Source organism: Saccostrea cucullata, unplaced genomic scaffold (genome assembly GCF_032062105.1).
Source record: "Saccostrea cucullata isolate Sc308-1 unplaced genomic scaffold, CSIRO_AGI_Scuc_v1 ctg3026, whole genome shotgun sequence".
Lineage (NCBI taxonomy): Eukaryota > Metazoa > Mollusca > Bivalvia > Ostreida > Ostreidae > Saccostrea > Saccostrea cuccullata.
This window is the reverse complement of record NW_026918300.1, coordinates 24,149-40,194: the sequence shown is the minus strand read 5'-3', so window position 1 is coordinate 40,194 and position 16,046 is coordinate 24,149. Positions and strand designations below refer to the sequence as shown.

General features: G+C 33.5%; 1 pseudogene; it reads right to left on the bottom strand.

The window, feature by feature from the left end:
* Positions 1–12,638: 12,638 nt before the first annotated feature.
* Positions 12,639–14,760, bottom strand: LOC134262518 (uncharacterized; annotated as a pseudogene).
* Between the last annotated feature and the right edge of the window lie 1,286 nt (positions 14,761–16,046).

Sequence of the window (16,046 nt, the reverse complement as noted above, 5' to 3'; positions counted from 1 at the left end):
CTGAAAAAAAGGGGGGGGGGCAGGCAGAGAATAATTTTACTTACTTGAAAAAGTTGACTAACAAAAACAAATTCCCAAACTCCAAAATCCTATATCGGGGGGGGGGGGCAACTTTTTCTAATATCTGCTTCCTTCAGTACCAATTTTTCGGCACACAATGCTATAAAAAGTGTTGGAGGGGGGAGGGCAACCAACATTTCAAGGTATATTTTCAATAGTGAAAGTAACGTTGGGATAAAAAGTGGGGCGAGCCCGTCCACCCCCTCCTTGTTTCTTTAAGTGCCTGGTATGTTTTAACCTATACAAAAAAGCAACTACTGTAGTATTTGATATGATTAATTGTGTGCAAGTACTTTCTCAGGAAAGGAATAAGTTTAGATTAGGCCTCATATTCTACGGGTTGTAATTTCCCAAAAGTTATTTCAATCATATGGATTTCATAACGACACCAAAAGAAGAAAAGGATCGAACCGCACTACAAGAGACAAATGAAATTTATTCGAGAATATTAATAAGCCAATCAAAAGGCTTTAAAGATGAGTTCGTATTTCTGCATACATTTCCCCCGAATTAAAACATTTGAAACTGAAACATTTAAATGGTATAAACTTGTGGTAAAAGAAATGATATGGTAGTCTTTAGGTAAAAAAAAACTATCGCACTCTTTAAGAATTCAGGTACATGTATTTAAAATTTAAACTATTAGTTGACAATACATGTACTTTCTCTTTATTCTGTGGATTTAATAGGCTTTAATATTCTGGGGGGTGGGGTGATAGGGGCTGTCTGGAACTATTTTAATATAACTAGTTTGATAATGTAACAGATACAATGAAGTACCTCTGCTTACCGGCTAATTTAGATTGAACCCGAGGCCTCTGGCTTGCCAGTCCAGTGCTCTTTACCGATTGAGCTTAAGGCTTAACCCACCAGCCCAAGCTAGTAGGAAGCCGTGTATATCGTTTGAACTACCATAATAAGATTTTTTCATCTAAATATTGCCTTTTTCCTTTTATACTGTTGCAGTGATGTAGATTTCTGCGGTTTTATTGAATTAAAAAAGCCATAAATTGGAAGATCTCCCTGAGAAGATTTTTGATTTTGATTTGAGTTTTGTTTTTTTTACTTGTCAATAATTTCTGTGCCCCCCCCCCCTTCTTTTTTTAAAAGATATAGTTTAGAATGTTTATTGCAGCCCGGAGGACCGGGCTGCTCTATACATATAAGTTTAAGTGTTGGTGTATGGGGATTGGGGTGGGAGTAGTTATTTAGAATCAAAGGTTTTCTAAACATTGAAAAGATTGTTAATCAGAATGTTCTTTCCGTTTATAAATTACGAGATACATAATATATTTACTTCCATAAAGTGAATCTGTAAAAATATATACATTTTTCATATATAATAAATAAAGTTGCTTATCATTTACTATCGAAAAAACGACAGGTCCCTTTTTTTAGAACATCGAATTTTACTTCTCGGATAAAAACGTACTCTGCACAGTTCCTGTTTTATATTCTGAAATTGAAAATTAATACATTTTTAAATATTGGTGATGCGTGTGTCTAACTTCAATTTATATGTTATGCAGCCAACATTTACTTGAGGAAATTGATCAAGTTTAAATGATATCGTTTTGATTGATTTTTATCCGACTACAAGTTTTCAAAATATTCTCGACTATCTTCTCCATGATTTAGACGCATGCCTTTTTCACACATATTGAAGCGGTTTGATGATCAAGACTCGTTTACTTTATTTATTTCCCGGGCGACAATTGACGGTTACATCAATGTTTTCTTGTTTTCTATTATTACGATGAAAAGATTTTAAGTGTTGATATTTTTAAGGGAATCAAATCAAAAGTTTAAAAAATATGAATATCATTAAAATCAATATATTGCTTAAAACGTTATTTTACGGTTTTACAATATGAAAATCAATGCAGTTACACACGTCACAGAAAATATACCGTCATTGTCATGCGATTATCTATACATTTATACACAGAAATATATGTCATGCTATACATCAAATGAAAGAGAAAGAAAAACTCTACAAGAATCAATAAAAAACTGAAAATGTCAAAATTCTTCGTTAAGGGAGGTTTTTGCTTGGCGCTTCACATATAGATTCTTTCCATTCTGTGGAATCTAATTTCTTTACAAGACATCTATTACCATGTGAATACCGTCATCTTACATTGAAAAATTAAAAGTACGACGGGTGATCAAAAAGTTCGCAATCTATCTCTATATCTACAAAACCACAATTCAGATTAGAATGAAATTCGGTACATACATAGCCATACACAAGGTCTATAAATAGCATACGCTGAATAAAGTTTCTCTCCTTGTTTGTGACGTCACAATGTGAAAATGACGTCACTTTTTAGGTCACTTGTGACGAAAAATGGTTGTCTCAGTCGAACTCGTTCAACAAACGACTGTACAATTTATTGTAATATCATAGAAATCCCTCTACAGTATCATATAATAATTTGTACACAGTTTATTGAGGTAAATGAGTTCCTATAAATTCAATTAATGATTGGATTAATCGTTTAGTGAAGGAAGGCTGATGGTTAAAAATGATACTTGTCATCTTGCCCAGTGAAAGCAAGTTTGAAAAGATAATTTATGTATTTTTAATTAAGCAATTTGCTATCAAAGACCTCTAATTAGCACTTTGAAAAATAGTTGAATATTTGAACAATGATAAGTATTAAATACCTAAGATATCGTTTACTTTAGATTTTAAACATATTAGATATGATAAAATGGATGCATCCATTCCCTATCCACCTTGAATAAAGGTCTCTACTGAGACAGAAGATTTGTGTTTTAATGGTCGCCATGCTTATTTTTGGAAAGGATGTTACTATCCACCCATTCTGTTGCCGAGATATGGCCATTTCTGACAAATTAACTGTTCTTGTCATAAAAATTAACTCACATGGGAAGAAATATAAAACTCGGAAAAATCTTTTAATTTTTGTGACAGAACGCTACGGAGGGGGTCACGTGACCGCCAATATCACGTGATTCGCGCATGCGCAGAACAGTGGTTGATGTGCATTAAAATCGGGGAGGATTAATTTAAAATATAATCAACATTAAAACCAAATATTGTTTCTTGTATGGAAGTTATTCAATTAGTTTGCGAACTTTTTGATCACCCCTCGTATGGATAGAATTTTGGACATTTAATTTCACGGTTTTATAAAGAATTTGTTATGCAATTTCAGAACTTGAGACATGTGCAATTTAACAAAATATTGTTGTTGTGAAGATGGATATTTTCAATCTAAATAATAATATAAAACTTGATTGACAACTGACAAGAAAGTCTTGCTTCTTAGCTACTGATTGGTTTTGGAACCAAAATGTTGAAGTACATATAAAACAAAATTTTAAGAAAACAAACTTCAGCATTTTTTAAAAAATCTTCTGGCGATGAATCTGGCTTCGGGTTTATCGGTTATCAATTCATTAGTTCTTCTTAAATCGAAATTTTGAATTAAAAGTTTTGTTTCACGAAATCAATTATGACTTTTTAAAGCTTTATTATAATCAGTTAACAAATTAATTCATAAATAAATCATTTTATTCATTCCAATGCGTTTATAAAACCTTGAAAGTTAACTCACACCCCTTGTACTGAGGTATTCAAAAATTAAATTGCATCTTACTCACAAATTAATTGATTTCAAAATGATTGTTTCTGCTGCAAAATAACAAATTGATATCGTAGCCATTAATTTAATCGAATGTAACATCGAACTAACCTTTGCTAGAGCTTTCTCTTTCAAAAACCTCAAATTAAATTACCAATATAAACTAAGTAGAAGCAAATTTTTATACTTCAAATATTTCTTTATCATTTTACTTATAGTATTAATTTCTTCCTGGTATGTTTCATTAATGAGATTAATTATACGCATTTTAGGGTTTATGTCCTGCTTACATAGGTATATATTGTCTACCAAACAGTGCATAATCTCGATATACAAAAACATTTATCTGTTTCTTGACATGTGACGCAAAATTTATTACTTCTAAGTTTACATTACTGTATCTCTCCATTAATATCCCTTTGATCTATCACTGAACATTTTGTGTGACGGACTTTTAGTATTTTTTCAACAGTTAAATTAAGTAGTATTCAATGTGTTCATGTTTCAAAAAAATTTCTTTGTCGTTTAACGTCCCTCTCAAGCAATTTGTCACACAAACATGTATACATGTAGAGACGACACCCGGAGGAGAGCTGCAATTTTTTTCTATACTCAGTACTTACAGCCATTGAGCAGTGAGGGATCTTTTTTCCCGCCGGCAACTATTGCGACACGGCACCTCGGTTCATATGATCTTATCCAGAGAACCAGTCTCCACGTCTCACAGCACTTGGTAATCGATCCTGTGGATCAAATCCTTATTTCGCGACTCTAGAGCAGGCGCTCTAACCACTGCGCCACCACAAAAAGTTTAAACTTTGAAGAAAAAAAATCCCCTTTATTGTATTGCTGACAAATTGGACAGTGAGATTTTGGACATGTCTTCAAATATTATATTGTTTCGAATTACATTAAATTTTGTTGATTCTAAAAAAAAAATATGGTTAAAATTTGCCCTATATTTTCAACCATTTGTCTTCATGATTTATTATGGCTCATTCGCTGAGCCTATACTTCTTTTTTCCTAAACATAACCATAATAAAAAAAAACCTTTTGAAAACAGGAATTAAACTCTGATACGTCTTAATGATATTTAGATTAGGGGACGACCATTTGATCCTGAGGGGGGGGGGGGGGGGGCTGGCAAAAAATTTTGAGACGGATTATTTATTTTCATGCTTGTCGAGGACAGATTATTTATTTTCAAGATTATCAAGGACAGATTATTTATTTTCTTCTATGTCTTACCGTACCTTGATCAATTTATTCTAAAAGACTAATCATTTATATTCCATATTCGGATACAGGATTTGGGGAGGGGACAGGTATAACTTTGTTTAGGCAAGAGGTCTGGGGCTGCCGTAAGGGCCCCAGTGGGTCCTGGGCGAATCCCTGGTGGAGGCCAAGGGAGTACACCCCCTCCCCCCACACCCCCGAAGCTCTTGGGGGTTTCGTGTATTTTAAGAGTAAAACCAGGCACTATTATAGTGGTATTGGTTATTATGAACCAAAGTATGACAAAATTAATACTGGTCATACAGTACTTTGAATGAAGTAAGTTCAGGGAGCAAAGCCACCTGAGGCTCTTGGGTTTTTCAATATGTACAAGAGTAAAACTTTGTAGAAATTGGTTAGAAGTTTACCAAAGTATGACATTATTAAGTCATACCATACTTTGAAAAGGGCCCAAGGGCCTTCGCCCCCTAAAGCTTTTGGGTTTTTGTGTATTTTAAGAGTAAAACTAGGCACAAAAATATTGGTATTGTCCCAAAGTATGGCATTATTATTATTATTCGTATCATACTTTGAAATTTAAAGGGAGGACCTGGGGTCGTACACATGTACGTCCCCATTAAATCCGCCAGTGTATATTTTCTATTAATTTATCTGGAAAGTATAATTATTCGACAAGAAAATTTATCTACTGTGGTGTATAAGAATTGGTTTGTATTTAAAGTTATTCATCACACCTACTAAGTGCACATTGTCATGTTGATAAACTGACTTAACTATCCAGTCTGGTAATCTGATTTTAAATACTATTTTGTTTTGAAATGGCGAGCGAAGCGAGCCAAAATTTTTTTTGAATTGAAGACTTTTGAGATTAAATTATACGAAAATAAAAATGGTATTTTTACAATATTTATTTATCAGAAGTCAAGGTCAGATTATTTATTTTCTCTGTAGTGGAGGACAGATTATTTATTTTCAACATTTTCAGGGACAGATTATTTATTTCCAAAATCTGCCAGCCCCCTCCCCCCCCTCTCAGAATCAAATGATCGTCCCCTTAGTCTAATAACATTTTCTGTTCAACATTTTTATAATTGCATTTCAGAAGATAAATTAATTCGAAAGGAAATATTAGCAAACAAGAGACACCTGGTATTCATTTAATCAGGTAAAAATAACTTCCTGTATATCGTGCTCAGTATGCTTATTTAGAGAAATACAAAGATTCATTATTTATTGTTTTATTAATAAATTTTTATTGTGAAAAATTCTGGTAGTAACACGTAAATTCTTGGAAATCAAAATTATATACAAGTAGGCTAAGTAAAGTCCTTTATCATAGGGTCATCAAGTATGCAACCAGTGTACGAGTTTATTCGAAGAATATCGATATACAGAATTCATTTCTTTTGGGGCGTTCACTTCGTAAATGGGAAGTAGAAGATCTCGTTAGCCGCGTCAAACCTTAAATGTAAGCAAAGGTAGATGTGAGGTTGAAGTTTTGGTGATCATATTTAAGAAATAAGGTATCATTTTAAAACATCTATCGGGATAAAAATACGGGTTAGTCATGAGATTAAATTCCATAAAGCCCAAAGGGCTTTTATGATGAATTTAATCTCGTACCAACCCGTATTCATAGCCCGATAGATGTTACCTAATGATACCTGATTACTAATATAACCTCTTGACCCCGTACCGGTATTTATATAGTTAAAGATACGCATTGCTTTCAGTATTGTAGTATAAAGGAAAACATTTGCAAATGTATATACCTGAACAGGTAGACAAATGACTTTATGGAAAACAATTTGTCCTGCACTTTTTCTTATTTGTCTGTAAAAAACGAATGTGGACCTCACCTTTTTGCCCAAATAAAGACAGTTTGGTTCTCATTAAAAAAGTAATTAAAAACTACCTAAAATCATCGAACATCGGAGATGTAGCATCAGAGGGGCATTTAATATGCCTCGCCTCCGAGCTGGTATTTTTACACTAGCAGGGGATTATTCTATCTGTCCCTTCCACCAATACTCCCACAGAAGGAAGAAGAAACATGCTGTTTACACCAACATCACAGTTCAAATGCCACCGTAGAGGTCGGGAGGAGAATCACAGTAACTTTGTCACAACACTTCCATACAGAATTTTTCACTCATATGGAGAAGTCACCATTGCCGGTGGAGAGTTGCAAACTTTGTCCTTTACTCGGCACTCAGGGCCATTGAGCAGGGAGGGATCTTTTTCATGCCAGCACCTACTGCGACTCAAACTGCCCGTTCAAGTCTATCGGCGAAAAAAAATCTTGCCAAGATCTCTCTCTGGCCACAAGTCAACTTCTCTCCATTGGCGTGCAATAATGTTATACCATGTGATACAGATATTAGACACCAAAAACTCAGTGCTCTCTGTGCTATGCTAAAAGCCTAATCTTCTGCTGACGAAACTTGAACAAAGTTAAAATAAAACTTGTCTGGGACACTGACATTATCTACTTGAGCGTACTAATAATTCAGATGGTAAACAGCTTCACCAAGTGTCTGCAAAACAAATAGTCCTGATACAAATGTCCAAAAGGGCATAACTCTGACAAAAATGGCGCAAGTGTACCCAAAACAGGACTTGGCCTAGATATTCATCTGATAAATCTGTATACTTAATTTTATTTCAGTATATGCAACCTTTGCGATGAAAATGAAGGGAAACTGCAAATAATAGGAATTTTTCTAAGTCCAAAGGGTATTACTCTGTCAAAAATGGCGCGATCGTACCCAAAACAGGACTTGGTCTAGATATTCAAGTGATAAATATGTATACTAAATTTCATTTCAGTACGTACAACCTCTGTGAAGAAAATGAACGAAAACTGCTAATAATTGGAATTTTTCTAAGTTCAAGGGGCATTACTCCAAAAATGACGCGATTGTACCCAAAACAGTCCTTGGCCTATAGATATTTATCTGATATATCTGTATACCAAATTTCATTTCAGTATGTAGAATGGTTATGAAGAAAATGAACGGAAACTATTAAGTGGACCGACAGACAGCAGCAAAGCAATTAGCCCTCTCTTCTTCGAAGGGGGGGGGGGGGCATAAATATACCCGTATTAAACATAATACATGTACCATGTCATCAAGTTTTCAATACTGAAAATTGATCTTGGAGATGTCTAATTATGTAGATGAGACCACTGGAAAGGAAGAAGAAAGATAATCCGTGCTCTGAGTAGAACAGAGTGGTACATCACGGTTATCTTCAGCAGCCTCACTGGGTACTTATCTTTGGACTTCACATATTGACAAAGATTCCTCACATATGTTCAAGTGAAAATGTATTATCACCACAGTTTTCACTGTTACCGCGCGGATAAACTCTTTTCCGGGCCTTAGCGCGCCACTTTCAGAGTCAACTGTTTGGATTTTGTCGCCAAGGAACAATGCTTTGGACAGTATTGTCTTTTATATACTTCGTCGGTTGTGTAGTACCTATTTTTGGAAAATAAAATTATAAGTATTTTTAGACATTTATTTTTGACTTTGATAAATTACTTAATCTGAAAGATGCATGTTGTTTATTATAATATCCTCGGAGGACCTTGAGTCGTCACCATAGCCTGATCGTGACGGTTTGAAAATAAATTTAAAATGCCATTTCATTTCATAGCTCACTCTTACCTTAATTTTACATTGTTCTTTTCTTTGCAGTGAATTGGTCAAATTAAAAAAATCATGCCTTATTAATGAAAGAAAAAGTGAGCACGCTCACATACCCCACGCTCCCCCAAAACTCAAAGTGCTGAAAACCCCGGAAAAAATAAAGGAATCGGAATTTCCCGGTTATATGCACATCTACACATTGTTTCCTAAATAATTGCAAAGTTTGACGAAATTCTGTGCATCGGTTTAAGAGGAGTTGCGATGACAAACTGTTCATCTCTATATTCAAGGTATGGCCAAAAATCTAAGTTAAAAAGGGCGGAAATTCCCGGAAAAAATAAAGAAATCGAAATTTCCTGGTAATATACACATCTACACATTGTGTCCTAAATATCTGCAAAGTTTGATGAAATTCTGTGCAGCGGTTTAAGAGGAGTTGCGCTATAAAAAAACAGGACTGACGGACTGGCTGACTGACTGACATTGACGGACGGGTCAAAAACATCATACCTCACGCAACTTGTTGCGTGGGGTATAATTATTTCCATATGTATACATGTATGTTACCGATGTTTACTCGCCGACATAGTGAAAAGCAGGTCCTAGGATCCTGACGTTAGGGGCAAAAACCACTTGTGCAATCTTGAAAATTCTTCTTTACTATTGGACATGTCCCACGATGAGACGAAATTAAAAATAAACTTTTGAAAAAATTAAAAGATTTTTAAAATTATGAAACACGATCATTTGAGGTATGATTTCATAAATAAAAGAAACTAAGCAAAGTACAATTTTAAAAGATAATTAGAATATATTTTATCAAACATTTTCATTGCTTAAAATTGATAAATATTTCTTCGCTATTAGTAATTGGCGTATTTATACTTTTAAAAATTCTGAAATTCAGAAAAATGTAAAAATCTGCCAAGTATTTTGTTTAAAAATGGCTTATTAAACATCTAGATAAAACAGGACCACTTGCTTCTATGACGAACTCTTCATAAGTTATAACAGAGCGGCTTCATCTTCTTTAAAAAGCACTAACGAGAAGTACTGTCATATACTGAAAAAGCATCAGTTAACGCCGGCAAGCGGAAGAATTTACTTTACTTTTAAAGTATTCATAAATGTTCAGTAGATACCGCATGGTACATAAAATCATAATGATAATAGACTATAAGGATGAAGTTATTATAAATAACATGAGTGGTAATTCAGCCAAAGTAGCATTCAACTACTAATTAAACAAGCGGCCCACGGGCCTTATAGTTCACCAGAGTATCTTGTAAAAACTTTCCAACTATTGCATTTGGTTCGTGTTTTAAACCAGAGGCCATGAAATTCACAATTCTGAAAAAGGCACCATTGCTTATTAAAACTATACGCCTAGCATGCTTACTTTGGTTACTCAATATCCAGAGGTAGATCAGAGTAACAAAGAGAAAATACCTTTCCACTTTATAACCAGTTGTGCAGCCCATCCCACAGGATCCACTGACTTTGGGGTCAAAATTTTGGAAATTTTATCACTAATTTTATTTATTTATGGTTGATTATTACCAAAGAGCAGATTTCAAAGCATAATTTTTTTTTCAGACTATGTCACCATCTCTCCCCCCCCCCCCCCCACCAAGTACCCCTGACCAAGGTGCCCTGAGATTAACCAATTTTAGACGAGGCACCTTTCTTAGTAATAAATATCTACATGTAATTAGATCAATGGCATAATACCAAGGAGCAAAGGAAAAAAAAATTAATGCATTTACACTAGTCTTTATAATCATTATAGCCACGCTCTTACACCAGAACCCTTGACTCATGCGCCCTGAAATTCACAAAATTTGGAAGAGGCATCCTTCTTCATCATAACTATGTACATAGTTTATTGGTTTAATACCCTGCAGCACAGGATAAGATTTTTAAAGAATTCATGCATTTTTACTATATAGCATAATCAATGAGCCCCGCCAGAATTCCCGACCTTGGGGCCATGAAATTAACCAATTTGCAGGTGTCAAATTAAAGGTATCAAAAGGAAGTTCTTATCAGAAATACACCTGTGAAATATGAAGGCCCTAGTACTAACTATAAAGCTATAGCCAAGGTATAAGTTTTTTTGAGTCAAACTATCAGGTCAAGGCCAAAAGGGTTTTATCGATTGACAAGTTTTTTCACAGTGAATACGCATATAAACTATAAAAGTCGCAGTTCTACATGTTAAAATGTTATTGTTAAGGTTAAAGTTTTAAAAAAACTAGGTCAAATTCTAAAGTCAAGGTAAAAAAATATTTATACCTGTGGAAAGGTCTTGTTACAACGAATACTCTTGTGAAGGTGAAATCCCAGCTAACCACTGTTCAAAAGTTATGGCTAAGGTAAAAAAAAATTACTTTGGTTAAAGTGGGTCAAACTTCAAAGTCATGAGGTCATGTTTGGTTGTACTCGAAGAAAGGAATACACCTGTGAAGCATAGCCCCACCCACTTAAAAGTTATTGACAATGTTAAAATTCTTGCGGAAAGACAGACGGACGGGACGGACAGGTTAAAAATTTAGTATCCAGAACCTTCGATTACGGGGGCATGACGATAACTGATGGCAGAAAGAAGAAATCGGACGGAAGACCACCAGCGCAATTTTACCAGTCATCATCGATGTTTACTTTGTACTGTATAATAGAATGAGAGATAACCAGCCTTTTGCAACAGGGTTCACATTGGAATTTATTACTCGAGTTTAAAGGATGCATAGACAGATTTGAAATTAATATTTTCTCAAATTTTCTGTATGATATCACGACTTATATATTGCAATAGCATTTCACACGAAGATATATTAAAAAAATCTTATTTCATCTAAAAGTTATTGAAACTTCAAATTTTTGGACGGGTTTAATTTACTCATCTTTGCACTTTCACAAATTTTAATATTATTCTTAATACTTAGGAAAAGTGGCAATCTTGTTGAACACTTACGAACAGTTGGAGCTAGGGCTTTCGTACTTCATTATCGGCAGCGGCCGATCTATTTGTGGTTGTGTTAGAAAGTGCACATGGGGAAATGAGACGTTATTTTTTTTTTTTATTACTTCAATAAAATAATTCTTAAATGATAAAAAGTATAAATCATGAGTAAAATATTTTAAAAACTTGCTTTAAACTTACTACTAAATGTTGTGATTATAATTCAATTTAATTATCATTTCTCATCAGATAATTGATAAGTTATGGTTATATAAAAAGAGTTTACTTTAGATAGTCCCCAGCCTGGGAGTGTGTAAGATATGAATGTAAACCGTCATGATTTTCCGGATAATAATGATGAGGTAAATATGCATAGCGATAAAATTTTTAGAAGATTTTCAACTACCAGTAAAAGTTATTCTACATTTGCTCTACATGTACATCTTCAAACGACACAAAGATTTTTTTTTTTTACATTTTGCACCACGGATTGCAGCATATAGCCTACTCTGCATGCAGAAACACATTGTATGTCATGTGACCAAGATCCAGGGTATCACCACGTGGTTCATTTTGACAGGCCTACATCTTCGTTTTGATGACAATAATTTATTGTCATTCATCAATGAACATTGACTCTTTTTTTATACTGTTGTGTTAGTATATAAACATAAATGTATACAATGAAATAAGGAATAAATAAGCAATAGGTGAGTTACAATGAGTTGATAACTCACCAAAGATTGAGTCACCGGATCCCACAGGCCGTATAAACGTCTGGTCACTGTAAGGTCCTGGAGGTAACTAGTGAAATCTATTTACATGCTATTAATAGACATTTAAAGTATTCCGATCCCGATCATAAATACAACGATTATCACTACATTCCTCCCCATCATATTTGAGAGGTCTGATACATATGATCATAAAAATATTTACATCTTTTAAAATATTAATACATATAGGGCCTATATGAACTTAAAAAGAACATCAACGTGTCAAAATAAAACCATTTGAATATTTATTACACACGGACAATGAAATTGACAACAATCAGACGATCCAACTATTTATCAGCACTGTCCATATGCAATAAATAATGATAAAAGTTAAACTTTAAATAATACTTTGTTGAATTTTAATCTTGAATCGTCCAGTAGGAAATCATTTCCCAAATCTGAGAGATGGATGCCATCTCTTCTAAATAAATATCTTTTTCTTGGTTCAATTTTACCATGTCTAATAATATTTTCAATTCCAATGAAATCACAAATTCCCTTGTTAATCATAGATCTTTCCTTTTCTCCCTCTTTCCAAATTAAACCCCTCCAAGTAAGTCTTGTTAATAGTTCTGAAAAAATAATTTTGCAATTTGGAAACTTTTGTCCAATTTCAGTTAAATCATTTCGCATGTTTGGTAATAGTTTTCTTGAACATCCAAATTTAATGTCATTTGAACCTAAATGTATAATAATAAAATCTGGCAGAGGAAACTTTGATGTACAAAAAGAAACAGCATCCAATAAACTTTCCCATTTCATTCCTCTTATTCCATGCCAAAAAATATTTAATTTTGTCTTTTCAAATTCAAGGTTTTCTACACTAATGTCATTTGCTCTTTGGGCAGCCCAATGTACAATTGATGAACCTAAAATCCATACTACATACTTTTTGTAAGTTTTAAAAAGAAGATCTGTACAACTAGAAATATCTATAAGTTTGCTTAAAATCTTCCAGTGTAAAAGAGATGAAACATTAACTACTGGAAAACGTACAGCTCAACAAACTTTTTAAGCTCACATCGTTTTTCGCACAAATTAAGGTCACATTTTTGTAATAGAAATTACTATTTTCGAACCTCAGAGCGATGACATGGTCCTACATTATATTACATATATAATGTCAAGTATAAATGTCCTTTGAAAGTATTATCTTAAGTTTCCAAAGTGGATGTTTCAGGGGGGGATTTATCAATAAATGGAACGATGTTTGTACTATAGGCCTCTATTACAGGTTGATATAAAACGTGCTTTCTTTGATACAATATAGTTGAAAATTTTAAACTTTCTTCTTAAAGGTGAGTATTTTTTAAAATTCTTTGCTCATTTACCATACTCATCTGGGTTTTGTCGAAAAGTAGTACCGAAAAGGGATAACATTGCAGAGAGAAACCATACTTCAGGGTAGGGTAATGAAGTATTGTTTATTTTTTTAAATAGTAATTTTTTTCTATGAAAAGGAAAATTCTTATGCATTTACAGTTTGAAACGTTAAAATTTTGGTGTGGGGTGAATCTTTCATGATTCTAGATTTTAGAAGGTGACTCTGAAAAATGCCATCTTATTAACATGCAAAGCAGTAAAACAGATGAAAAATACTATTATCACCCTGTGCTAAAGAGGCAGAAAATACAGAAAATACAAGTTACAGTAGTTGTACTGTGCCCGTATCTATGTTTCTGCGAAGAGCTACTGCTTTCAAAAGAACGGACAAAAAGACAGCTGCAATTGGCAAAAAACCACAAAAAATCAAATGGAAATAGTTGTTATTTTTCAGCTAAGAATATATCAAAGTTCTAGCAATTGATTTGTATGAACCATGTTTTGGTAAATGAAATAAAACTAAAATAATGTAAACAAATGCTTTTAAAATGTATTTTGATGTCTCAATACAAAATTTTACATTATAACAATGTGACCTTAATTTGTGCGAAAAACGATGTGAGCTTAAAAAGTTTGTTGAGCTGTATTTTTGAAACTGTTAATCCTGGAAACTTGTCTTTTAAAAATTTTTCACAATGAACAAGATGATCCTCTTGAAAAACAGATCCCTGGCAACAGCTGAACTGTTCATTGCTGTTAATAAATTTAATTAGGTTCTCAAAAGTTTCTAATTTCAAAGCTTGAATAATCTGTAAGAACAGGTAATACATAAAATCAATCCAGAAATGATCAAACTGTACAGGGATATTATTGTTATGCTGATTTTCCACATGCATATCTAAAAAGTGTTTCTGCCCAAAGTTAATTTTGCATGTCGGGCAGCATGTGGAGGGATACGCATACCATGGCAAATGGTCTTTATAACATGACGCTTAACATGTGTGAATTTTGCAGTACAAATTGGGCATGGTTTCCCTCTTTTACTAGTAGTAGACCCAGGCACTTTAGATGAAGGACTGAGTAGTTGATCATACTCGTAATCAGGAACGAAGTCCTTTTCTTCTTCCATTTTAACTAAACAAAACACTAAATATATCATAAGTTTATCCCGATACTCACAATTCCGAGTATTTATACATACAAGTACATATATGTACATTTTTTTTTTAGAATAAGTGTACTTATTCAATACCATATTATATATAAAATATCTAGGGCGAATCAGTTGAATTGTATGTCATAAAATATATATATTACAATAAACAATATGTTGGCAAATTAATCATCAAGATCATAATCAGCAAAATATCTTGGTTTTCTCCTATTTCTCTCTGGCTTCTTTTTAGAATTATCTGAGACATCACAAGACAATGGTATCAGAGTATCCGACTCCACTATCTGTTGATTTCCAGATAAATCTTCACTATCATCATAAAAATCATTTTCTTTTCCATTAAATAGTTCTGAAAGGTGGAACACATTGTCAAAATCTGTTTCTTGAACAGAGTTAAACTCAACATAATCTTTCTTAAGAATTTGATTTCTTAACCGAGATAACCATACAGGATGGTTTCGATCTTGACAAAGCTTAATTCTGTCATGATGAATAACTTCCTCTCTCTTTCTGTTTTTTATTTTATACAGAACAGGGGATTTAACTTCTGAAATGATGTAAGGGCCTTTCCAAGGGGATTTTAATTTTGGACTTTGGCCAACAGTTGTGGCTGAATTTAATTTATATACAACATCCCCTATCTGATATGTACTTTGAAAAGATTTCAATCATAATCTCTCTTTTGTCTTTGTTGTGAACATTTGAGATTATCTCTTGCTTCTTTATGGATAAGTTCCAAATTTGATCTTAATTTTGAAACAAATTCATTTGCATCTGTTTCTTTTGTATTGATTGTTGTACCAAGAAATATGTCTAATGGTTGTAAAACATCTCTCCCTAACATCATTTGATTTGGTGTAAACCCTGTTTGTCTGTTCTTTGTAGCTCGAATTGCTCCTGCAAGCTGTTGTAAATACGAGTCCCAGGTATCTTGTCTGTTTTTTATGTAGCACCTTAAACCTTGTAAAATTGTTCGATTATATCTTTCTATCTGACCATTTGAAGCTGGATGATATGGGGTAGTTCTCGTCTTAGCAATTTGTAAAAGATCACAGATATTTCGCAAGATATTACCATCCATATTTTTACCTTGGTCAGTGTGCAGTTCTAATGGGCAACCTAGTCTACAAATGAAGTTATCAACCAATGTTTTAGCTATGAGCTCAGCCTTTTGATTTGGTAAAGGGAAACATTCAACCCATTTAGTAAACTGATCTATGATCATGAGAATGTATTTGTTC